Genomic DNA, 27,324 nt, shown 5'->3' with positions numbered 1-27,324 from the left:
CTTGGGAAATTTTTCACGCCGCTCCGGCAGCCGAACCCGCCCCGCCCACGGCTTCTCCTCACCGGATTGGTCGAACTCAGGGAAGCTACCAGGAGGCCCCGATGACCTCCCAACTACCCCTCCCAACGATCTGGGCGCGCGCGTTCCGAGCCTGCGTGCGTGCGTGCGTGCGTGCGTGCGTGTGAGTGAGCACGTGAGGCCCCGGAACGTGCACTGGGGGAGGGGGGCGGGACTGGAAAAACCGGAGGCAAGGGGCGGGGCTGTCGTTGCCATAGCAGTGACGTCAGGCGTCGGGAGCGAAGCCGGCCCCTTCGCGCGCGCGCGCGCGCGCGTACACACATAGAGAGACAGGCACACACGCGCGCGCACCGCCGCTCTCCGTCAGACACACTGGAGGGAAAGGTCAAACTAAAGGCGAGGGAGCCGGGAGGCCGGAGGGAGCCGCCGCCGCGCGCCATGACGAACGCGGCCGAGGCGGCTTTCTCGCCGCCGACGCCGCAAAGCCGCTGCTCCCGCCGCGTCCCCGGCCCCCCTTCAGCGCCCCGCGCCCCCTCCCCCGGCGCTCGCGCGTCCCCGCGCCCCCTCCTCCCCGCTGCGCTCCGGGCGCGCGTCGGGCCCCGGGCGCGCGCCGGCTGGAGCGGGCGCGGGCGGGTGGGAGGCCCCGCGGCCTCCGCGCCAAGACCCCCGTGACCCCCTCGGCTGGTCCCTCGGCCGGAGGCCGCCAGGTGAGTGCGGTGGGGGGCGGGCGGCGGAGAGAGCGGGTGTCAGGAGCGGCCCGGGCAGCTGGCGGGCTCAGCCGGCTGCCTGACCCCTTCCGGGGGTGCTGACAGGCGCGCGGTCCCCGGCCTCTGGGGGGCGTCGCGGGGTCGGCGTCTCTCTCACGGGGTTGGGGGGCTGGGGGGTAGCCCGTTTGGCGTCCCTGCCCCTCGGGGTCGGCCGCGGAGCGCCGGGCGCTCGGGGTCGGGGGAGTGCCGCCGCCGGACGGGAGTCGGTCGGGCGACCCGGCCGTGGGGACCGGCGGCGGGAGGGCAGGTGGGCCCTTCTCGGGGGGTGAAGTGCGGAAAGCGAGTGAGGGGCCGGGCCAGGTGCGCGCGGGGCGGGGGGGTCCGCTGAGCTCTCAGGAAATGTTTGTCGGGCAGTTGGGAGAAACTCCGTCCTGGGGACGAGGCGCCTTGCTTTTTGCCCCCGGGACAGCGAAAGTGGCTGATCTTTACAGCAAAACTCGGGGGAAGCCCGGCTGGACCGGCCGAAGGGGAGAGGGGGACCCCCACCCCCACCCCTGCATATGGACCGGAGACGAACAGACCTGCTGTGGGTAGCATTAGGGTATGAGGCGTGGACGTTGCTATGCCAGTGTTGGATGTTTGTTGCTGATGGTTATTTTAGGACTAAATGTTTTTTTAAAAAAAGTTACTTGGGAGAGAGGGAACTGCTTGAATGGTCAGGAGTTCTTCCCTGTGTGTGTGTGTGTGTGTGTGTGCAGGAAATGGGTTAATCTTTCACACCATCACCACCATCCAACTGAATTGATGCCCAGTGGACTTTAAAAATAATAAATACGAAACCCTAAAGCCCTGAAACGAAGTGGTGTTTGTCTGATGAGTTTCGGGTGTCAGGCTCCGGGTTCTGCGAGAAAAACAGAGAGGCAGGACACTGAAGTACTTGATATGCTCCAGCAGCCGTCTTTTTTTTTTTTGTAATAAGCTTTGGAGCCCATCAAAGTGGAGTTTAGTTATAACTGCCAGGGTTAAGTAATCACATTGACCCCGTGCCACCCACCAATCAGGAGCTTCCCTGAAAGTAACTTGGAAGCGGGCTATCAGTGCAGTCCTCTGCTGATTGCGAATAACCACTGCTTCTGCTCATTTCTTTTTCCCTCTTTAATTTTCCGCTGTTGTAATGCATGCAACCTATTTACCAGACGTTGAAACGAATCATCCATAGTTGAGTTGCTCTCCACAAAGTCACTTTTCAAATGATCAGGTGCTAGCTGTAACATTATGTCTTCTTTTCAGGTTTGAAAGTTGTTTGGAAATTTCCATTGTAGCAATTTCACATGGTAAAGATTTTTTTGAGTGGAAGTCTAGCTTAAACAGATGATACCAAGTGGGTAATGTCCTTTAGAGTTTAAAATCTCATCCAAGAAAACTTCCGGTTTGTGGAAGGTGCAGGAATTGTGACCCCTGAGGAAATGTCTTTGGTAAATAATAAGGAACGCCAGGACACCTGGTGAATTTCATGTTAATTGGCAGGCACCGCATATGGTATACAAACTTTCTCCTTACCTAAGCATTTCTGATACGTGGGTGCTGCTCTGGTTGTTTATGGATCTTTGGTTAGTCATCATTTTCAAAAAGTTCTATCAAGGGAGAACTCTCACTTGGAAATTGAGTCCTGGTAGCTGGTAGCCAGGGTACCAAAGGTTTTCAGTACAAGATGTGAGGGAGGATTTTTCAGTGTACCATCTTGTTAATTCTTTCTCTGCAGCTATTTTTGTACCTGGTTCTGTGCTCTGATGCCCCTTTTAGGTCTTACTCCTATGGCAGTTGCTGACATATGTCTGTATACAATCCTGTAATGGGGTACTTAAATGTTACGACTTAGAACATCATTTCCTGTACTATATAAATAAATTTTTATTTCTCTTCCTTCCTTCTCTGTTTCTAAAGGGAACTGTAGAACTGGGCAAATCACCACTTAATCAGCATATCCCCCCTCCTGTAAGTCTCGTTGACCTTGGTCCCATCGGGGAGGTCATGTGTTCATGGAGATAAACAGTTCTTGAATAGTTTCCTTCAGGTGACAAAGGCACACGGGAAAGTGATTTGAGATACGAGTTTCTTGATTTTTCAAAAAAAAAAAAAACCATTTTAATCAGGCATTTATTGTGATTATTGCCAAAAATAGTTCATTGACCTTTCTTTGGGAGCCCATACATTTCTGTTTTATGTTTTAAAGAATCACTTAATTTCTTTTTTGACTTTTCTAGTGTTGTATATTCTACTACAGATGAACAGCTGGTTTTTTGGGTGACATTTTTAAAACTTGGGGAAAGAGAGAGAAGCACAGTAACGCCGGGAAGAATTTGGCCCTGAAAAGCAGTTGTGCTCAACTTTAAGAAATTTGATATTTACACGTGTAAGATTACAAAACAAGTAGTGGTTACTTATGTTACATGAAAATTCTAAATTTTACAAAAAGGATTCCCTAAAGGGTGCCTTCAAATAATTATCCCTTTTATATGTTACTTACCAGATGTGATTTGATTTTTGAAAAGTCAGTTGTCATACAACAATTTAAGAACAGATTTTGGACATAATGTTAAGATTTATCAAGTGTGTTCCTTGAATTGTCTCTTTCCTTAAAGTGTTTTGGGGCAAAGTTAATGTTTATGGGTTTCCTGAATTCAAAGTTGTGCCACTTACATGCTGCCCATTAAGTAAGGTTTTAACTGAATGGAAAAATTGCCATCTGATTTGTGCTGTACCATTGACAGAGTACATTGAAACCTAATTAAAATGCCAAAATTTTATGGTCGGGTTTGTCTGGAACCCTACCCAAGGTTGTTCAGTTACTAAGGTATCAAAAGCAGCCTGTTGTAAGATACTCTCACTAGGACGGTGGTCCTTCAGCAAAGGCCAACAAGTGGTTATACCCAGACTTAAGCAAAATCCAAATAAATAGATTTGGTCTAAAGTCCACATGCAGTGAAAACCATTACCTGGAATTTTACTCTAGGTGCAAATTATTCTTCAGAATTAAAGGGTTGATTTTTCTGAAGCTGTAATTCTATTTGGGTCACTTGTGAAAAATCTATTTTGATAAAAGAACAACTGCATACTCTTGGAACTTTCAAGGGAGCTTTTTTTTTTTTCTCTCTCTCTTTTTGTTCTTGCAGTTGGGCTTTATTTGGAATCCCAGGAGATATTGAATGAAGTCCTTGGGGAGTTTTCATTCCAAAATCATTTGGCTTTGATGACATTAAAAAAAAAAAAAGGAATGTGAGTTTATATGAGTAGAATTTGCTTTTGGGTTAGCTCAGACTTTATGTTGTGATAAAGGGGAAAGGGAGGAACTGGACACAAACTTAATTAAGGATAATTAATCAAATTTGTTTTATGCTGCTCATGCCTGGCTGTGTAAGAGTCTCACCCTTCCTCCGCAGCTTTAGAGAAATCTTACTCCTAGAGAAGGGATTTGAAGGGTAAGAGCTAAGCGTTGAGTATGTAAGTGTTGTTGAAGTATCTTTTAAGCGCTTTAATAGTTTTTTGTCTTGTTCTTGTGCATTAGACAGAGAGCAGGAAACTATTTTCATGCTGAATATAGGCTGAGAGCCCAACTTTGGAATAACGGGCACAGTTTTATTGCTCTTAGCATAATTGAATATTATAAAAATTAAGGGAACAGCTTGAATGATGTCATTAATTTTTCACTATAGGCTCTTAGTTCCTCTCCTGAACAAATGAATAAAAATGAAGATTGAAATTTTGATGTTAAAAGAAATGTTTTCAAGTTTTGTTTTGCTTTTTTAATCTCAAACGACTATCTCAAGGATTGCTAATTTAGAACATAGGTAAAAATTTCATTTATCATAATTGAGGGCATGTAATTTAAAAAAATTTTAAGTATGTGCAAAAAAATAAGTAGACTACTGCATTTTAAAAATATTTGTGCCAAAATCTATGAGAATAGGGGTAATGATTAGAAATTTTAATTGGGACTTAAGGCTGATTTATGTTATTAGTGTCATTATTTAACCCAATGTCACTTTTAAAATGTCATTTAATTTTTCTTTTCTGTAGAATGCAATCGGTGGAACATACTTTATGTAAAATTGGGTTCTTAAATATTTGGTAGACTTCTTAAGTATAAAATATTACCTAATATAATAAAGATGTTTAAGTCTATAGGATTTTTAAAAGTTTTTAGACCTTGTAATCTGAAGAAATTTGGAGAAAATTTTTAAAAATAAGAAAGGCTGAGCTCAGATTTTTAGTCATAGATGATCCCATAAATTGCATTTTACTCATTCTCCTTAAAGGGTTTTACTGTTACATGTTTATATTTTGCAGACTCCCATCACACTGAATTTTTTATTTTGATTTTTTGGTCTCACACCACGTGGCATGTGGAATCTCAGTTCCCAGCCTGGGATTGAACCTGTGCCCCCAGCAGTGACAGCTTGGAGTCCTAACCACAAGGCCACCGGGGAAGCCTCTGGTCACACTGGTTTTTAGTGTTGGATCATCTTATCTTTAGCATCAAAGTTTTTTTGTAAAAACTGTCCTCTTTATTTTCTCCCAGCTCCTCCATCTGGGAGATTGTTTGAATCTCAGTTATTGAATGTTGTTTAATCAGAGGTTAGTCTAAATAGAAGGGTTTTTGCAGTTTTCACAAACTTGGGGAAAATACAGATTTATCTTAAGATAATTTATGAACTTCTTTGTATCAATACAAGGACAATTAAGCACTGTTTATAACTTAATATTCCTAACTACTAGCATTTATTCTAAGCTAACTATTCAATGTATTGTTGAAATCAGCATAGTAGTTGTACAGTCTCTTAGAAATATCTATATTCTCTGTGGGATAGTTTTCAAAACACTTCCCTTAAGTGGGAAAGAGATGGAAATTTTACTCTGAAACTTTCTTCTTGAATATATAGTTAAATGTGTAGAGTTAAATGTTTGAGATTGGTGGTGGTTTTGATTGTTAGTTACATGTGAGGATTTTTTGTACGTTTTTGTAGGATTACTTTCAAGTATGTTTTCATTTGTAAAAAGCTATTTTTTTTTAAGTTATTTTGTTCTTAATGATCGCAGATTCTCAGGCTTTTATATTTGAAAGAAATATAAGTGAGTAATTTATTAAACTGTTTATGTAAAATGCATGCAGTAACATTTATTTTACTATAACAAAGAGAGTTATCTTCATCCCAAACAAATTTATAGCAGAATAGTTGGCTATTTTTGCAAATTTAGGGAGTGTTGACTGTGCCCAGAAATGGTGCATTGAATGCTAGGTTTTGGACTGAGTTTATCCTATGGCGAGAGTGTTTATCTTATAAAGACGTTTATATTGTTTCTGTTTAAGGACCATATCTTACATATGCTCGAAGTGATTGTACTGTACATGTTGGCCAAATGATTTATGGAAGAATTAATTGGTGTCCTGAACTTCGGTCCCCTCTTCCTCCTTTTACTAATTGTCACCTGGCTTTGAGCCAGGTGCTAGGAGGGAACTTTTAATGCTTGATAGATAGATAGAGGATGATTGTTGGTTTCTTCCCAGTGTCGTATCCTATAGAGAAAAGTGAGATTATTCTCTTCCTTTTAATATGTGTTAAATGTTGTGTTGAACATTTGTTTTTAATCAGTCTATTTATAAAGGGGATGATACTTTAGAAATTCTCGAAACTGTTAAGTGGTTATGTTCCCCATAGCGGGGAAGGAGAGGGTAGAGAGGATGGTGGGAATTTGATTAAATTGTGTAAAGCGAATATAATTATTTTGATATAAGACATGTTAAATTAATCACTATATACCTTTTCTGTAGGATGGTAATCTTGCTTTTTTAATGAGCATATCTCACTGTGAAGAATCAGGAGCAGTGAATTGCCAGGAGAGGCATATGCACATCATTAGTCAGTTTTACGTGTTATTGCTGGGGACATTTTAGATGGCCATGAGAAAGATAAGCAGTTTCACTGAAGATCATTTTCAGAGATCTCACTTGGAGCTTCGCATTTTAAAAGGTGGGAGAACAGATTCTCAAGTGACGAATGGGGAAGCATTTTCAAAGTCACTATTAAGAAAACAAGTGTACCAATCTTTAAAAAATTACATTATACCAATTACAATCATATATCCTATATTTTCCAAAACTGTATCAGTTTTGAATATCCTGTGGCCATAAATACACTAGTATTTGTCCACCCATAAATCCTAACTGTGAGGTTAGAAAGGATAGTCACTTACATTATAGTTTAATTCATAAATGAAAAAATGGATCATTTTTATCTTCCTTTTCCTGTGTTATAACTTTGCTGTTGATTTTGAAGGTCTAGTGTTGTTGTTCAGTTGCTCAGTAGTGTCCTACTCTTTGCGACCCCATGGACTGCAGCATGCCAGTTTGCTCATTGAGTCGATGATGCCATCCAACCATCTCGTTGTCTATCATCCCCTTCTCCTGCCTTCAGTCTTTCCCAGCATCAGGGTCTTTTCTAATAAGTCAGCTTTTAGAATCAGGTGTCCATAAGTGTTGGAGCTTCAGCTTCAGCATCAGTCTTTCCAGTTAATATTCAGGGTTGATTTCCTTTAGGATTGACTTGTTTGATCTCTTTGCTGTCCAAAGGACTCTCAAGAGTCTTCTCCAGCACCACAGTTAGAAGGCGTCAATCCTTTTCTGATGTCAACCTTTTTTACTGTCCAGCTCTCACATCCATACATGACTATGGGAAAAACCATAGCTTTGACTATATGGATGTTTGTCAGCAAAGTAATGTCTCTGCTATCTAGGTTTGTCATAGCTTTTCTTCCAAGGAGCAAGTGTCTTTTAATTTCATGGCTGTAGTCACCATCTGCAGTGATTTTGGAGCCCAAGACAATAAAGTCTCACTGTTTCCATTGTTTCTCATCTATTTGCCATGAAGTGATAGTCCCGGATGCCATGATCTTTGTTTTTTGAATGTTGAGTTTTAAGCCAGCTTTTTTACTCTCCTTCACCTTCATCAAGAGGCACTTTAGTTCCTCATCCTTTCTGCCATTAGGGTGGTGTCATCTGCATATCTGAGGCTATATAACCTCAGATTCTATGATTGAAGAGAAACTGTGAGAATGAATCCTGGCACCTGAGAAGTTAGAGTCACATTGGGAAAGAGAGGCATGAAGTAAATAAAACACATCTGTGTGGCTATATTAATTCTTTTGAAAAGCAGTGGTTTTGAAGCTATATTCCATAAAGGGTTCATTCTAAGCAGATTCATTCCAATTTCAACCAGCGTAGTTTTATGTTGATCAGTTTTAAATGTGGACGTTTGCATAAGATTTCATGAAATCAGGGTATATTGTTTAAAATAGAAAGTGTGATAGCCACTTTTGTTAGCATGTTTGGTCTTATCAGTGTCCTGCTTAGACCCTTGCAATGCTTGAGTCTTTATTATGACTTACAGGACTTATTTATCTAGCTCCAGCTTCATCCTTCATCTCTTATCACTGTTTCCCTTGCTTTCCTTGGAAACCTTGCATTGTAGTCCTACTTAAATTGCTTGATATTCCCTAAGAAGGAAATGCTCTTTTCCATCTCCATGCCTTAACACGTGGAGCCACCCTCATTCTCGCCATGCTGAGGAACTCTGTTTCCTTGGAGCCTTGGTCATTGCTCCATAAAAGCACTTGTCTCATTATTTTGTAACTGTGGCTTTCCTGGAGAGCGGAAACCATCTAATTTATCTTCATATCCATACTGTTTGGTGTTCATTAAGTATTAAAATGTCTGTTGAATAATTGCATTCAGGACTTGAGAAGTAGAAGAATTGCTTTAATGTATACCTATGTGAGTAAAACATCACAGATCTAGTCTGTGCAAAAGTACTCTTAGTGACATGTTGTTGGGCATAATGCTAAGTACATAAGAAGTACCCAGATGCACTTATCAGGAAGCATAATAAAGCCAAAAGATACATTAAATGGAAAGTTAGATTAGATTAGGTACTAGTGATTTAAATGAAGTAATGTATTGGCTTCAGTCATCTAATCCTGAAAGCTGATTGTGGAAGCATTTTAATAATAATTCCATACAGTCTTGAAAAAGTTTCTTTCTGTGTGACTAATGCTAATAGATTCAAAAAGACCTTCAAATGTCAAAGTTTAACATAGTGTTGTGCGTGCGTGTGCACGCTCAGTCACTTAGTCGTGTCCAACTCTTTGTGACCCCATGGACTGTAGCCCCAGGTTCCTCTGTCCATGGGATTTCTCAGGAAAGAATACTGGAGTGGGTTGCCATTTCCTTCAGGGGATCTTTCTGGCCCAGGAATCAAACCTGCGTCTCCTCCATTGGCAGGTGGGTTTTTAGCACTACGCGGGAAGTCCCTGACGTACTGAAACCTGTCCGTAGAGGTTAAGGGGTGAGCCCTGGAGCTGTCCTGCCTGAATTTCAGTCCCCTTCCTAGCTCAGTGGTCTTGTGCAAGCTGTCTAATCTGTGCCTCCTCCTCCTCCTCTGTAACATGCGAATTTCAGTCATGCTACCTTACGTGGCTGTGATGAAGGGTGAACACAAGTTACTGTGTGTTGAGCACTTAGAATGCCCAGTACACAGAAAACATTCAATACATATTGGCTATAATTTCTAGCAGCTTCTTAAGCAGTTTTTTTAATTGTACATCGTTTCCATCATTTAAAGGCAGTTTCTTTAATACATGAGTATCTAATTTAAAATAAAAATAGCACTTTTAGTTAGTTACTGTTCTGTCTCCTTACAGCCTTCCCTTGTGGCTTAGCTGGTAAAGAATCTGCCTGCAATGCCAGAGACCTGGGTTTGATCCCTGGGTTGAGAAGATCCCCTGGAGAAGGGAAAGGCTACCCACTCCAGTATTCTGGCTTGGAGAATTCTGTGGACTGTATAGTCCATGGGGGTCACAAAGAGTCAGACACGACTGAGCGACTTTCACTTTCACTATCTCCTTCCTGCCTCATTCTCTGGTTTCCCAGTGGAGTGTAGGCTGTTTCTGTCCTCTGGTTGACGTGAGCTATGATGCTGTTCTTCTGATTTCTGCAGCAGAGCATTTTGTTTCCATGACCTGTGCCGACAGGAGAGGGAGGAACAACAGGTGTAGGGATCCAGTGACAGGTTCCTAAACCAGCCTTAACCTGTACCGAGTGAGTCCTAAACTTTCATCCTTCTTGGTAGAGGATAGGTACGCAACTTTTTTCCTTTACACTTTCCCTAACTTTTTTGTCTTGGAAGAATAGATTTTTAAAAATTTGACTTTATAAATGCATACTGGTGTTAGTTGCTCAGTTGTGTCTGACTCTTTGCGACCCCCTCGACTGTAGCCCAGCAGGCTCCTCCATGGAATTCTCCAGGCAGGAATATTAGAGTGGATAGCCATTCCCTTCTCCAGGGGATCTCCTGACCCAGGGATCAAACTCATTGCATTGCAAGCAGATTCATTTACCATCTGAGCCACCAGGTAGGCCTGTGGATAGAGGAGCCTGGTGAGCTACAGTCCATGAGGTCGCAAAGAGTAGGACACCACTCAGCAACTAACACATATATTCCAGAAAGGCTCATATAAATTTAATAAGTCAGTGAGCCTGTTTTATAAGCTCAGTGTTCACACATGTACCTGTAGTGAGGACAGGAAGTGGGGCATTAGTAACTTGTGTGGGTGCCCTGAAAATCCCATGTGCCTCAAAATCCTGTCCAATATGCCCTTTTAGGACACAAAGAACACTTTCAAGGGAAGGAAATCTATATTCCAAGATACTCTGTAGAGAGTGGTTATTCACTTCTCACTGTAACAAGAACCTAATATCTAGTGTATCCTTACAACCTAGTGTGACTGCCTCTCTTGTGTAACAATTAGAATATAATGAAAAGCTCATTAGGTTTTTTTCTATTTCATTAAAAAGAAAGAAATCTAACAAATAATTTTAAGCTGACTGATTTGAAGGTGAGGGGCCAGGATATAAAGATAAGTTGAGCACTTATCTTTACTACTTGTGACCTATTACAGAGACCAGAGTACTTGGGAGTTGAAAGCTGGGAATGAGATTGGACAAGTCCTGGGTTTTGAACAGATTAAGGAAACAAAAGAAGACATTAGCGAGGGACCATTTTTAAATGCCAGTGGCATCCCGTGTGATTGTTCGCTTTGGGAAGTTTGAGTCCTTATACAAGTCATTCAGTAACCCTAGTAGTGTCTTGTGATTTGAACACTAGTTTAACGTTAGCAAATTTTTTCTCAAGGGCCTTTGTAGGAACTGTCAAGTCTTTTGCACCTTCGTGAAATTGATGAGTTAGGTCATACAAGAAAAACCAACTTCTAGAACAAATACAGTTTTGACTAAACATATTTCTTCTGTACAGACCTAGACGCTGTGTCCATGTTTAAATGTTATCTAGCCTTGAAATTTCATTTCCTTCAACAGCATGCCTTTGTGTATTTGTCAGGTCAAAGAACTTCTTGTTTTACTTCTTACCTCAGTTTTTATTCTTTGTTGTTGTTAGTAGTATTGATAGTATTATTTAATCAGGAAAGAGAAATACTGTTTGGACATTTTCAAATGCCTCAAAACTGTAAGGTTGCGTAGAGGAATGAGTAAGACTTGTACGACTCCTACCCAGTTGGATCACCTCAAGAACATCTCTGTGTTATCATCCACCCTTCCTTGTTTTAGGTTTCTGAGTGTTAGAAATAACTTCTTATTGAACTTGATTTATTTCCCCTCTTAAGTTTCACTTACTTGTCTTTGGCTGTCTAGGGCACTATATACATGAAACTTACTCTTCTTATACACAGTAACTCTTAAAATGATTGAAAGTGACTGTTAAATCCTGCTTGAGTCTTTTTGCCACAATAAGGGGGGAGAAAAGCCCTAATTCTCAAACCATATGCACATGACATGGTTTACAGGCCTTTCTCCATGCACATTGCTAAACTCATGACAAAGTCTGTTTGTCAGTAACCTCTCAAAAGACAGTGGCCAAAACTGACTGACGGCCTCAGATGTGGACAGCCCATTGCTGAAGACAGTGAAGCTATTGTCTTGGGTACTGTGCTTCTGTTAATACAGTCTGAAATTTGTATCACATTTTTGGGCAGCAGCATTATCCTTTGATCATATTTAGCTTATGGTCAACTAAAACGTTGTCTCTTTTCCATGTGGACTGCTTGAAGTCCAGTCTTTCTCATTCTTTACTTGCAAGTTGATGCTTTGAAAATAAATGCAGGATATGATGTATTGCATTACCCTGAAAGTTTAAGTGAATTTTTTAAAATCAAATTTTATCTCATTTTGACTATCCAGAGATACAGCATTTGTATAAATGAGCACAATTTTCATGGTGCTCTCTCATATATTTTTATTTAATCTTTACAGCAACCATCCCAGAATCAAAAGAGAAAAGTGGCTTTCTGCTGAGTCAGTTATTGGCAGATGTAGTACTTGGTCACAGGAGTTTTGATTCCAGATCCCATGTTCTTCTTAACCACTGTTCACTTAGTAAGCATTTAGCATGTCCTCCGCCATGTGGCCGGCACCGTGCGGTGCTGGTGCGTTAGTGAGCGAGACCGATGACAGCCTCTGCCCTGTGCTGGTTATGGCTTGCTGTATAAATAATTGCTGCTGGTTCCTGAGCAGCTTCTACTTAAGAGGGCACTGTGGTAGACTGTGTGATCGTTCACGGTATGTGTTGCCTCTCTCCTAGGGTCCTCTCTGTCAGAGGATTGTATTTCCCACTCTGTTGACATCGGGTTTGGACACTTGGCTTTCCTAGACTGATAAAATGTTAGAGGAAGTGGCATGTCCCATGTTTGAGCAGATGTTTTAAATTCTGTTTTGCGTTTCTGCCAGTGGCTCTCTTCCTTCTGTCATGGAACCAGCCTGCCTTAGCTGGGGCTGGTCCCAGAATGATGGAGCTTCAGATGGAATTCTGAATGATGGAGCAGAGCTGAAGCCAGTTCATGGTTGACATCTAATGTAAGTGAGAAATGAACCCTTGTGTTGGAGGCACCATGATTTTGGAGCTGTTTGTTACCATAGCATCATGTATCCCAAGCAGGCTGTGATACTGACATTCAAGGCGCTATTTGATGATAAATAAGATTTAAGCCTTGTTCTCAAGGAATGTGCAGTCTTGGCGGGTGCAGTAAATTTCCATCAGTTACTGTGGTTGAGGAAGAGGGGAGTATGTGTATGGGAAGGTCTTTAAAGCTGAGGATCTTCCTGACTTTGCTTCATCTCTAGGCGGAATCAGTCAATATGTTTTAAATTCTGAGTCTAAGGTCCAGCTACTCACAGTCACAACTTCTATCCAAAATTTGATAAGCATGCTTTCTCTGTCTTGATTCAAATCACCTTTTTAAAAACAAATGTTCAAGAGGATGGGCTTCAACAGAATAGTCATTAGAAACTTCCTCCCTAAGTCTTACTAGATGGCATTCACTAGGTAACCTAAGAACCTGCCTAGTTGAGCTATTTCCCCAACACATCCATGAAAGTTATCATGAGATCCTAGGTCCTGTTGGAATTTTATTTGTCAGCATTCAGATTTTCCATTGCCACAGCCACGTGTACCTGGTTTCACGTGGGTTTTTCATTTAAAAACGAAGCCCAGGCTGGGATTCTGTGAGGAATTCCCTTACCCCGAGAAGCTGAGGGAAGCATGAGGGTTCAGGGGAGCTCTTGAAACCTTTGAAAGAATTGCACAGAAAATTTTCTGTAACTATACCTTGTTCTGAGCTGTAGTTTTCATCAGGTCATCAAAGAGAATTAATGACTCCCCTTAGAAGGTTGCAGCCGCTGTTGTGGAGTGAGAGAAGTGGAATGAGGATTGAGAGGGCGTGAGTGTGTAAGGGACACACAATATATATAAAAAGTATATATATATTCAAAATTATATATTTTTTCAAAATCTGAAAAAATATATATTTTCAGATATATTTAATGTTTTAGGGTGTAATTTTTCTCAATCTATAAATATGAATTTAAAGTTAGTTCCTTCTTTGACTTTGATTTTTTTCTTTCATTCTTTTTTTACCGCCCCCCCCCCTTAATCCTTATTTACCCTTCTCAGATTAAAGATCATTCTTATTTAAGAAGACTGACTCAAGATAGAAAGTGTTCCTTATGTTATCTGTTGATAATTGATCCCAAGTCAGGAGATAGCCTTTGTTATTCTTTCTTGTTGGGAAGGCTCCCCCCACCTCACCCCACCTCAGGATCTCAGGTCCCCAACCAGGGGTCAAACCCTGGGCCACAGGAGTGAAAGCAGAGTCCTAACAACTGCACTGCCAGGGTATTCCCGAGGAAGGCATTTTCAAGTTTTAAAATTTTTCCTCAACACTTATGACAAATAGCTTTAAAAAAAAAAACTGTATTGAGATATAATTGTTATGCAGTTAACTACACATATCAAAAGTGTAATTTGATAAGCTTTGACATAGAGAATGCCCATGAAACCATACCTGTCGTCAGGACACTGAGCATGTTTGTCACCCCTCCGTTTGTTCTAGTGCCTCTTGGTAACCTTCCCCCTTCATTACCCAGGCAACTACTGTTTATTTTCTTTTTCTTTAGTTTAGTCAGCATGTCCTAGAATACAGGATGCACTCTTTTTTTTTTTATTTAACTTCTTTCACTCAGCATGATTATTTTGAGATGTATCCATTTTGTAGTGTGTATTAATAGTTTATTCCTTTTTTAGCTAAGAAATATTCTATTGGATGGATACATACTGTAATCTGTGTATCCATTCGTGTATCCGTTCACGTCTTGATGAGGGGGTTGGCGGTTCTAGTTTTTGGCTGTTAACAAATAAAGCTGCTGTGAACATCCATGGACATATCTTTATATGGACATATGCCCTCATTCCTCTTGGGTTAATTCCTAAGAGTGAGTGGCTGAATAATATGGAGGGCAGGGAGACAGGGAAGAGGTTGAGAAAGCAAGAGAGGTTTATTGTAAGAAATTGGCTCAGGATTCTGGGGGCTGGCAAGGCCGACACCCGTGGGAGGGCCAGCAGGCTGCACCTGGCCGGGAGTTGCTGTCGCAGTCCTGAGTCACTGCCTGTAGGATGGGCCCGGGGTCTGGGAGTTCAGGCAAGATTTCTGTCCCTGTCTTGACACAGAATCCCTTCTTGCCCAGGAAACTGAAGTGTTTTGCTTTGAAGCCCTTCAACTGATTAGATGTGGCTCACCCACATTGTGGAAGGCAGTCTCCTTTACATAACATCAGCTGATTGTACATGGTAATCACGTCTGTGGAATACTTTTTCAGCAACCCCTAAACTAGTGTTTGACCAAACACCTGGGCACAAAGCCTAGCCAAGCTGACACAAAATTTAACCACTACAGTCCCTAAACATTTCATATTTTTAATGCTATTGTAAATTTTTTATTCATATTTTTTTAAGTTAAATTTCCGGTTGTTGCTAGCTCGCTAGTATGCTGTTGGTGTTTTCTTTTTTTGTTCTGTTTTTTAATTTTTTATTTATTTTTTGGCCATGCCACACAACCAGTGAAATTTTCGTTCCCAGACCAGGAATTGAACTTGAGCCTCTGCAGTGAAAGCACCGAGAACTGGACTGCCTGGGAGTTCCCTGTTGTTTTTTTTTAACTGGCCACCTTTATACTACTCTTAAACAGATAAATGTCAGTTTTTCATTCTAGTTTAGGATTATCTTCCATCTTTTCAGATGTGGTGTTTAAAAATAGGAATTATTTTAGATATTTCATAATGTCATTACTTCTCACTTCTCTTGTTTATTGGAATCATCTGACAGGAATGGCAAGTTCATTTTAATAATCTTGTCTTACTCATTTGGGTCATCCTTTTTATTTTTTTAAATCATAGGATTATAACAATTCTTAAATATTTTAAAGATTAAAAATATAGGTGGATTTAGAGTCTAGAACCTAGAAAATTTCAGAGCAGAGGCACTGATACCCAAAAAAGAAACAGAAAATTTGGGAGAAGATTCAGGCTCATATTTTAGTCATCATCTTTATGCCAGTCTCTTTCTGATTAACTTTTGAGCCTCAGGTCCTCATCTGTAAAATGGAATAATAACATCGATTTCATGGAGCCATTGTGAAGTTAAGTGAGCAGTTTTGTGTGAAGAGCCTGGAATCGTGCTTTTAAACATAATAGCTCCCATTACTATTAGTATTTTATTCAGCAAATGTTTGATACTTCTGTTTGCATTTTCTAGAATGAATTTTGCAAGAAGTTTGTCAGATTCTCCACCAAAAGCTTGTAGACACTCTTCCATGCTCTAGAACTATAGGAGTTAAAAGGATGAGCAAGCTTCCTGCTCTCATGAAGGTTCAGCCTGGCAGGCTCTGACAGGACCGGCGGACAGTAAACAAGTAAAGGAGCGAGCAGAGGCCGTCATCTCAAGTCGTGATAAGAACTGCGAAGAGCAGCGAGGGAGATGCAGTGACGTGGGTGGGGCGGCCCCGTCAGAGTGGGCAGGCCAGGAAGACCTCTCTGCGGAGATGACATTTGAGTCAAGACCCCGTTTGAGGAGGGTGTGAAGGAACCAGGCATGTGAAGGGCCGTGTAACATCGGGTGTGGCAGGGAAAGTGCAGAGCCTCTGCAGTGGGAAGGATTGGGCAGATGGGAGGAAGAGAGAGGAGCCCCGAAAGCTGGTGCAGAGGAGTGGGGAAGTCAGAGAGGGGACGCGCAGGAGGGCGCGCTCCACGCCAAGCACAGGGGGAGTCCTTGGACGGGTTCTAGGAAGGGAAGTGACCTGGTCACGGGGCATTGTTGCCCTGGGCCTGTGGGGACATGAGCCCAGCCCTGAGGCACCAGCTCGCTGCATATTTCAGTGTGACTTGGATTTCCAGTTGCCTCAGAAACATTAAACTACATATTTTCCCCGATATAAAGATCCCAGCCAGACCCTGTCAAAGCCAAGTGTGTATTGTCTAAAGCAAATTCTGTTTTATATCTTTTCAATTTTACTAAGATTTTTTATATACCTGCGTGTATTTTCAAAAATAGTGTTTTGGGGATTTTTTTCCCTTTCAAGCTCATGTGGCAGTAGACTGGCATCGCAGTCAAGGCTCAACCTTGGTGTCAGATATCAGCATAATTATTGACCACATGGAAGCATTCGGCAAATATTAATATCAACAGATCTTTATTACTAGAATATGATTCCCTCATAGAATCATGGAACCAGTGAACTTAAGAATTTGTTGGTCTCAATTCCTTCCTTTTATAGAAGAGACAGCTTGCATCCAAAGAGGTTAAATGGTTCTCATTACATAAACATAAAAAAGTTAAAATAAGCCTGGTTTATGTTATCCTCCCCTGGTCTAAGGTGAGAGATTCTTGAGGTAAAATATGGAGCCAGTAAGGACGCAGACATCAATTTTCTTTATGTTTGCTGCCGCCTTCTCTGTTGCTCGTTTATTTTATACCTGTGCTATTTTACACTTATCCCTGGACTAAGGATGTTGGAGTGAATCAGACAGCCGTTCTGTAGTGGGGAAGTAGGGAAACGGACAAGTAAACAAGCAGTTGCCATACAGGTCACATGGCACAATAAAGGCAAGCTCAGCCTGTGGGAGCGTAGCCTGTTATGATGGCCGCGTCTGTGAATGTGACCCCAGGTTCAGACTCTGTTCACCTACAGAGCTGGAAGTGCTTTGGCCCACCTTTTAATACAGTGTGCATTATATTGCCTTAGCTGTTTGACCTTTCTTCTGGTTTCTTGCCTCCCATCCATAGCCCTGGGCTAAATGTAGTGAGTTCTGAGGTCAGGCTGTGTCTGACCAGTCCATATCTGACCAGTAAGACTTGTCTTAATACAGCCCTGCTCTGCCCCTGCCACTTGAGAAGCCTGAGGCCTCAATATGGACCCACAGCCAGTGGTAAGTGACAGCTTGTCTTATTTTAAATAGAAACCCATTTAGAGACTAATTTAAGAATAGTTGAACTTGATGTAGTTCCTCTCTCAAGTGATGCAGATTTTGTTCTTTATTTTTGAAAAATTCTCAACAGAAACAATGACTTTCTTTTTTTTGGTTTACTCTGGCTCATTTGCCTTTTTGCTGTTTTATGTGGGGAGAGTGGCCATTCCTAAGAAAACTAGCACATGAAGTTCACTGTCATCTTACACCATGTTCTCTATCTTAAAATAAGGCTCCAGAAATTCTCTCAGAGAACAGGTAGAGAAAGCAGCACTTCTCTGATTGTGAAGAAACAGTAGTTTCCTGTTAAGCCTTTCTCATTCAAGAGCTTATAATTTTCTGTAAGAGCTAAACATTATCCCTTGGGCGGGTATGTTTTATTCTTGGCTCTGATTCTGTGTTAGAAAGTTTGATTTAAAAGGGAAGATATTAGCTTTTTGTCTCCCACACAAAGAATGTTCACATTTGTCTTTATTTTTGGTAAGATTGAGTTTCCTTCTCCTGAGCCAGGACTTCCTTGGCAGTCCCGTGGCGGAGACGCTGTGCTTCCACTGCAGCGGGGCGCAGGCTTGATCCCTGGTTGGGGAACTCGGACCCCACATGCCACACAGTGTGGACCAAAAACTGAAAACAAAAAATACCCCTGAGCCTGCCTTAGTGCGAAGAGTAATGTCAGTATCTTTTATTTACAAAGAGTATCTTTGCCATCCTGTGTGTGTATGTGTGTGTAAAATCAAAACCTGCAAATGTGGTATATGTTGTTGAGGGTATTAATCAACTCCTGATGACTATTGTATTTGCACCGGGTGTTAGATGACAGCCATTTTTGACAGTCCCATGTGGTAGGTGATACGGCATTCTCCATCTTCTGGCTCATATAGAGATAAAGTGATCAATCACTATTAGCCATCTCTTCCATTTCCTCCTGCTCCCCTAGAAGGCAGCTGGAATTTTAGATGTGAGCACTGAGAAAGTGGAACTCAAGTTGGGCAGCTCAGATGGTGAAGAATCCGCCTGCAGTGAAGGAGACCCAAGTTGCATCCCTGGGTCGGAAAGATCCCCTGGAGAAGGAAATGACAACCCACTCCAGTATTCTTGCCTGGAGAATCCCATGGACAGAGGAGCCTGACGGGCTATAGTCCATGGGGTCAGGAGTCAGATGTGACTTAGTGATAAAACCACAATAGCAGCCTAAAAAACAATAAAACCAAATTGTGTGTGAATAGTAGTTTCTCCTCCTTTATTTTGTGCACATTGAGAAACTGAGCTATAAAGGTATTCTTAATGACTTGAATAGGCTATTCGTAGTGAATGATTTTAGCGTGTACAGAAAAAAACGTCTCCAGGTATATTAACTCTAAAGCTGTCAGCTCTGAAGGTCTCTGCAGTGATTACTCATCCTCCTCAGGTGACGGCGGCAGCTCGTCGCACAGGTGAGAACCGCCTCTGGAGCCAGGCTTCGGGGTCCAGAGCCCAGTCCCCGAGCTCCTGTGTTGCTCTGAGCAGACTGTTTTCTGTCTCATACTCCTTGTTTCCAAGAGGCGGGTGATACTAGTACTTCCCTCACAGGGTGCTAGGAAAATTAAATGAGTGAATATTTGTGAAGCACTTGGAACACGAGGTATTAACTGTTATTGATGCTTTTCTGCCATACATTTTAAGTGGCCAGTTTTTACAGAGAGCTTGGCATTTGAACTGGGCTTTAAAGAATAAATAAAATTTCCAAAAAGGAAATCTAAAGAATTTAGAATGGGGAAAACTGTGTGGGGGAAAAAAAAAAAAGAATGCTGAGAGGAGGTAAAAAATCTTTTCCCTTCCGTTTCTTCTCCCATTTATTGCTTACTAGTTTTACACCTGCCGCAGAGCTCAGCATTGATGAATGTTATGTAATCTTATTCAGCCCTCATGAAAATCCTTGCCAGATAGGTGTTTTAAAATCTGATTTTACAGATGGGAGAGTAGCCATAGAAAAGTCAAGTCACCAGGTTAAATGCTTGGCCTACTTCTGACTATAAAGCTCAGGCTCTTAATTCTTACCCAGTCCTTCCTTCCTAAGAGCAGGCTATTAGAAGACGACTCCAGAAAATATTTATGAAACGAGTGCTCTGTGGCTGGAGGTGTAGATGCTCACAGAGTGATGCTATCAGGGATGCACGTGATCCCTTTGTCCCAGCGAGAGACGGGACTGTGTGTGCGAGTCACTGCAGAAGATGGACGGAAGCTCGTGCCCGCGCGTGCTGCCTGCAGCGCCGTTCCCGTCGATCTGGCAGCGTGGCGCTGCGTGTTTGCTCCTAGCTGAGAATGGCAGCATTCGGTTGTTGAGGTCTTTATTATTTTTCTCATGAGAAATTACACACGTTTCCCCCGCGACATCCCGATTGACCCCTTGGACTCGAGTGCTCTTCACTTCCTTTTGTTGCCTCAGATTGACGGCTGTTTGAACACCCTTTTCAGTTCCCTACCTGCATCTGCTTCCCAGTCTGGAGCACTTTTTGGTTTCATGCCGGTGAGGTCTGTTGGGAATACAATGAGGATGATCGTAATTCTATTACTGTTTATTCTTTCCGTCCCCTGACTGTACTTTGTCACACTGTCTTCCTTTTGAACCTTTAATGGAATCTGTCATTTCATCCTCATACTTTTTCGTCTCAAATAGCTCCCTGGCCTTGCCTTGAATTTTAAGTTGTTCTGTCCCCATATACTACTTCCTTCCATTAATTAGCTGATGGCTATTTTTTTCCCTCTTTAGTGTTCATGCCTTTTTTTTTTAACTGTCTGAAACTCTTTCCAGAAGACATAGCCAACAACTCAGTACTAGGCTTTATAAAACTAGAATCAGACTAAAATGAACTAGAATCTTGGTAGCCAGTATCTTTCCCTAGAATTTATATCTTTTTCTCTGCTTTTAAGGGAGGGGGAAAAAAAAAGAACATTTTCTGGAAACAAATACTAGAGATTCAGCCAAAAATTTCAAAAGAAAAAGCAAAAACATTCAAGATTTATCAGTGAACCATTAGCATCTATTACGTAGCCTCCAAGAAACCACGAAGGTTAGTCTCATGTCTATACCTTTTACTTATTTCTTTTCATCACCATGAAACAGTCCTTCATGACTTGTCTGGACTGTGGCAGCAGTCTTAACAGCCAGTTCCTTATCTTTCCCACCTCCTCAGGTCATCATTCATATCAGCAGCAGTCTGATGGTTCTTTTTTTTTTTTTTCATTTATTTTTATTAGTTGGAGGCTAATTACTTTACAATATTGTAGTGGTTTTTGCCATACATTGACAGGAATCAGCCATGGATTTACATGTGTTACCCATCCTGATCCCCGCTCCCGCCTCCCGCCCCATCCCATCCCTCTGGGTCTTCCCAGTGCACCAGCCCTGAGCACTTATGGAAACAGTGATCTAATCTCGTGTCTTAAAAGTCTCCTTTGGCCCCTCCTTGCCTGAACCCCTATTTAAATCCCTAATATGCCTCATGCAGCCTTGTAACCTGCTTCAGAGGTGGTGCTCCATGGAAACAGGTATTTTATTCACCACTCCCCCCACACCTAGATCATGCCTGAAACAGCTCCTCATCCCCTGAGTACGCTAGGCCGGGGCATCCCCAAAACAGGTCCTAGGTTTGCCTCTCACAGGTCACAGGTTTGTTGAGAGGTACTGGTAGGTGCCCTCCAGCTTTGGGGTGGCTAGGTGGAGCCTGGCTCTGCCAGGACTTGACTGAGTGATGGGAATCGCAAGTCTGCTCAGTGGCGGTGATGTGCCGAGCACGGGCGAGGAGGTGCTCTGCCACCCGCACGGCTACGGTAGCCGCCCGCTGCAGAGCGTCCCGCCGTTGGGTGAGTGGCCCGGGCCTGCTGGCGGGTTTGTGATCCAGGGGCCTGAGCAGCACAGCCAGAGGTGCTGCTACTCAGAAGTAGGGGTGGGCTTACAGGAGGCCAGTCAGGGGCAAGTCTCCTCTGTCTTCACTCCCATGGATACATTTTGGTGCTTCTGTGGCTGCTGTTCCCATTTGGTAGCATTCAGGTTAGCCACGGGCTGACCAATCCATTAGCCATGAAAAATGTAATTAAAATCAGGCTTATCTTTTATACCTTTAGGAAGTCTTGCCTAACTTAAAGGTGAAAACTAAGAGTATTGTTTACAGTATTATTGTCCTTATGATTGCTGAATGATGGGCCCAGTTAGCCTGTTTGGTGTGAAAGAGGCCACTGTTGTTGGTGCTCTTTTGTTTTTATTTTTTGCCCAGGCCAGTGAATGTCACATCAAAGAGAATTCTGTAGAACCCTGTCGTGTTCCCACAGACCGTGACCCTCATGGTTGTCCTGTCTTTCAGATGCAAACTCGGGAGGAATGTTTGCAAGAACATGTAGGTGCAAACCTGAAACTGCTGTCAACATCTGTACAGTGCTTTCTTATTTCAGATACTCACATAATTTTGTTTAAACTTCACAACCATTCTGTGAGGTTTTTTTTTTTTTTAATTTCACATTATAGGATTTTCTAGTTTTGCAGATTGAAAAACTGATTGTGAGTATTTTAGTAACTTAAAGTCATACATCCAGTGTATCAGTGGAAGTGCAAAGATTTGACTGAGCAGGTGTGACTTCAGGGAAACAATGTAAGTAAACTTTATGGAAGATAATGTCTGGGAGAGTCATTCATACCTCCTGTTCTTATAAGAGGATTCTTTTTCTCAAGTATAGCTTTAAGTAGATTTCTTACTAGAAAAGTTTGAAAAATTGAAAACAGTATTTAAAACATGATAGATACACATGGATCATCTCTGAAGATTGAAACAGCTTTGACATTAAAACATGCACAGTGAGATGCATGACATCCACTTGTGTTTCACGTGTAGAGATATGTCTGATACATAAGTGTGTGTATATATACTCTGCGTCACTAAGGTTCACAGTTAGGGTCTTAGATCCTTATTTGCTGAAATCTCCTTTTGCTTGTATGTCGAGGCCCAAGTTGGCAATTTTCCTTCCAGGTGTGGATTTTGAAAATAAAGTCGACTTGTTGAAATGTGACCTGTGTCATTATGATGCATTCAAATCCAGGATTATGGGAAATTTTCAGTGTCACAGTTTAGCTGATGGTATCCATGAACCATGGAAAGCACTCTTGGACTAAGCAGGTTATCAGTTTTGTTTTGGGTGCAGTTCATGGTGTTGACCTATAAAGCAGAGCTTAGAGCCTCTTGCATCCTGTTGGCTGAAGAGACTCTGCCTTTCAGCACTTACCCGAGCGCTGTGGAGCCGCAGGCCTGCTCAGCTTATCCTGATTCAAGTGGGCTTAGCGCTCGGGGCCGGCGCCGTGTGTCCTTGGTGACTGATTTCGCCCCGTTTATGACCTGGGGCTTTCGGTGGACGGTGTTTTGAGAATCTGAAAAGATCCTTAAAAATCGTGAGACTCTGAAAAGCTGGCTGCCATCAGCTCACTGTCAGTAGTCAGAGAATTTTATTTTAAAAAATACAAGGAATTCCTTGGCAGTCCAGTGGTTAGGAATTTGAGCATCCACTGCAGGAGGTACGGGTCCGATCCTTGGCCAGGGAACTAAGATCCTACATGCCATGTGGTACAGCCAAAAAATTTTGAAAACTTCTTAAAAATTAAAAAAATACAAACTTGAGATTGCCCTATAGTTTAATACAGTGTTTGATCATTTTGTCCAAAACACCGCCCTGCCCTGCCTCCCCCCAGGTGGTTGGTTGGTTGGTTTGTCTGCCTGTGCTTCATGGCATATGGAATCTCGGTTCCCTGACCAGGGAGCCAACATGCACCACCTGCATTGGATGCGCAGAGTCTTAACCGCTGGACCTCCAGGTCTCTCCCCTCCAGGTTTGAAGCATTCCTGGGCAAGCTTTTTTTTTCCCAGTAAGTACTTAACAAATCAATGGTTATATGTAGATATATGGCACCCCTCTTGTGGAAAGCTCTCTTTGTTCAGAACAGTAATGGAGAAAATGCGTAATTACCCTGAAATGGTAAACTAAATTAGCCATTAACACTTCCTGGGATTTTAATGTAACCTTCTTTCTCTACCCAAAAGACAACATGCATTCAGTTCATAATCACTGATCCATTTCTGCCCCCCCCCCCTTTATTTTTCCATTTTTTAAGTGAATAGTTTTTTGGGCTTTGATCTGTAATGGTGATTAGGGTAACAGATTAGTCCTTGCCTGCCCAGGGCTGTCTGGGTTTTAAAACTGATAGTCCCTTTCAGTCCCAGACAAGCCCTAACACAGGGCTGTGCTGTCAGTGGGCTTTGGCCATATTATTGGAACTATGGTAACACCTAGATAGTGGTTAGGAGAATTTACTGTGCCTCAGAACAACTTGGAAAGCTTGTAAAACACTGATGTCTACATCTGATTCCCCCTAATTCCTGATCCAGTGGGTTTGGCGTAGAAGCCTGAGAACTACTTTTCTTACAGTTTCATGGGTAGTACTGATGCTGCTGGTTTGGGGTCGAGCTGTGTATATACCGTGTGAGTATATGACAATGTTTTATTACGCTTTGTGGAGAAAGGAACTGGTTCTCTGCCTTGCAAGCCTAAGCACTGACTACCTCAAAAGGTGTTTGTGTGTCTGAGCAGTGATCATGCAGTGTGAAAAAACAACCCATAAAAAATTAAAAAAAAAAAAAAAGAAGAAGCAAAAAAGAAAAAACAACCCATCCTGTTAGAGGTGACAGAAATGGGGAAAAAGTTAAAAAATTTTACACAAACATGTATCTGTATATACACACACATGTATATTTTATAGTAAGTTTTCTAGGTAAACTTTCATTTGATAATCAGTTTGAATCTCATAGAGTATCTGACATGGGTAGTTGCTTCCAGAGAACACATAATTCATGATTATAGCAGAACTGATGTAAGCTGAGTTGGGTAGAGGTAGTGATAGCCACCCTGCCTGCCCCTCGGAGCTCACCGTGAAAGCCCACGGGGGAGGTGGAGCTCACCGTGAAAGCCCACGGGGGAGGTGGAGCTCACCGTGAAAGCCCATGGGGGAGGTGGAGCACGCCGTGCAGGCGTCAGATGTCACGGTGGCGATTTTCACATGGTCTGCACCTGAGCGCCGCTTTTCAGGGCTCTCCTCTCCATCGTCTCGCCGGCTGGTGTCGGGTGTTCAGTTTGCCAGGCAGCTTGTCCTCAGAGGCGCTCACCTTGTCGATGGTTCCTTGCGAGCGGCTCAGAGTCAGTGAGTCAGTGGCTGAGCTTGCTGAGACCACCTGTCCAGTTTTGTACTGTCTTCCTCATCTGTGGACACCTGCTCTACTGCTAACCTCAGGACTAGTTACACGGCTAACTTGAGAAACCCTGTGAAAGCACATTCAAGCCTCTGCCCCAAATGGCAGTTGGCAGTAATGAGTAAATCATAAATAAGCCTCACAGAACAAGAAGCATATTGTTTTGTGCTAATCCCAGTAATAAGAACGGTTGCTCTCAAATATGAAATAGATTTGTGTCAAATATGGAAGTCGTTACGCACACCAAAACTTGTTCATCTTTACCTCAGCTATACCTTCATTAGATTCAACCTGCTTACTCTTGTTTTTAATGATGCATACAAGAGCGAAAAGAACATTTGTGAAATACAGATAACATATTGTAATTACAATTTGTGTCTAGAAGATACTTTGTAATTATAGAATATTTCATAATTGATTTTATTATAACATAATTATTCAACTTCTGTATGTTTAGTTTTCAACTGTTTTCAAGAACACATCATAAATAAATTAGAGCATTTGACAAAATTCCCTAACAACTCTGAAGAAAAGATTCTATATATTATATGTGAGAATTAAATATAGTAGCTCTGATAAAGATGGCGGTCTTTTGATCAACCTTTAAAAAAAAAACAAAAAACAGGGAAATTGTTTGAAGGAGAGCCTTGCAATCGCTGGTTCATTGCAACTCAGTATGCAGCATCCTAATTAGTCAAGTATTGTGTGCCTACCTGGGCATGAAATAACTTTTTTTTCCTAATTTAAATCTGGAAATTTTCAATTGTAGAACAGCTTGAATAGCCTTTGTTGGAAATAGCCACTGGGTTATCTTTTTTTTAAGTATTTGTCTTCAGAAACAATGAAGGTCATCTTTTATCCATAGAGACCACATGCACTTTGCTCATTATTTCTAGCATTGTTTCTGTAATGGGTAGTTATTTATGACATTTAAAGCAGAAAAAAATTCAGAAAGCAACATTAAATATTACCACAGTAAATATAATGACCGAAATCACTTACTCCATAATTTCTCAAAGAAATTAATTAATATTAGAAAATCAGTAGCCTTTCAAAAATGTGTGTATTGATGTGTTCAGTAGTTATCCTGTAGGGTGTCAGTATGTGTATGTATGTTCTTTTCTTGGAAATCACTGAAACTTAATTGTATACTCTAATTGTTTTAACTAGGTTTTTAAGAAACAGTAACTTCACATACTTTAGATGAAAGCAACTCTTGGTTTTGGTGGAGTGCCGATTTTTTTATGTCACCGAGTCTTCCTTCTGTCTTTCAGGAAAGTGGTGTGGTAACAAAACGGTTTGAGCGTATTACTGCTTTGTAAACAAAACCAAGGCCGTGGGTTCATTTGCTTATTACCTACCTTGCTTTGTTATCTCTGTGGACTGTCTGTGCATTTCTAACCTAACTCAGCTGGGGACGGGCGGAGAAAGTATTAGACTCTTAGTACAGATCTGCTGCCAGTGAAGCCCACTGGATTAGCGATCTAGAGTAGGATGCTTTTGTTAGTAAAGAGTCGCTTTTAACGATAGCATCAGGACAGCAGGCATACTTTCGGACTATTTCAGGCAAATGTATGGTCTGTCTGATTATTCAGATTGTCATTCTGGTGTGTTTATTATTAATTCTGAAACTCTGGGTTCCCGGAGAGAAAACTTTGTTTTTGCACATATCAAATAGAAAGTGTATCTTCATGTAGAATAACTGGGTCATATCTTTAATGTTACTAATTTGCCAAGATAACTTTACAATGCGTATTGTCTTTTGTAATTAATTTTATTTAGGAAAAATTGCTGTTGATAAAGCACTTATCTCTTGCTAATGAATCTCACTAACCATATCATTTTCTTGTCCCGAGATGTCACAGAGAGCGTCAGGACTAAGAGGCCTGACAAGCGTTTAGAGATGGTGACCAGCGCTACTTGTGTCGATGCCTTCCTTAACTTGTGCAGAAAGTCTGTTGTTGTAAACATCCCCGACTGGAAGCTGTACCACTCAGCCAAGCTTTCAGTCAGATGTTTGCTGCTACCGGCTACTCGCAGACGTCATTTCAGTGTAATTACCTCTAACAGGTAGAATTGGGGGGGGGGGGGTGGTGCCTGTAAAGTGTGTGGGTGAACACCAGGAATCTTTGGGGTTCTGCCTTCACTGCACTCTGTGTGAATGCGTGTTTCATGCCAAGTAGTGTGGGATGCTCTCCTTAAAACAGGATATCCTGAAGCGGATGCCAGCCAAGCTTCCAGACTTTAAGATGCTGCTGCTGCTGGGCCTTAGAGAATTCTGTTAAAAAAAAAAAATTTTTTTTTTCCACTATGGGTTCTTATTTCTGTTTTTACCCTGTTAGTGAACTCACATTCTTTATTGCCTTTCCAAGTAGGGTAGAGTTTGACTTCCCAGCAATTCAGAAGACTGATTTCC

At 42.0% G+C, this 27,324-nt stretch overlaps 1 long non-coding RNA gene across 1 annotated transcript in view; it reads left to right on the top strand.

The window, feature by feature from the left end:
* Positions 1–401: 401 nt before the first annotated feature.
* LOC122451037 overlaps positions 402–27,324 on the top strand; it is a 38,994-nt gene continuing 12,071 nt past the window's right edge. The window contains exon 1 of the long non-coding RNA XR_006272292.1: positions 402–725. This is a non-coding gene — a long non-coding RNA (uncharacterized LOC122451037). The remainder of the gene's footprint in view (positions 726–27,324) is intronic.

This window comes from Cervus canadensis, chromosome 12 (assembly GCF_019320065.1).
Source record: "Cervus canadensis isolate Bull #8, Minnesota chromosome 12, ASM1932006v1, whole genome shotgun sequence".
Lineage (NCBI taxonomy): Eukaryota > Metazoa > Chordata > Mammalia > Artiodactyla > Cervidae > Cervus > Cervus canadensis.
This window is presented reverse-complemented; position numbering and strand designations above follow the sequence as displayed.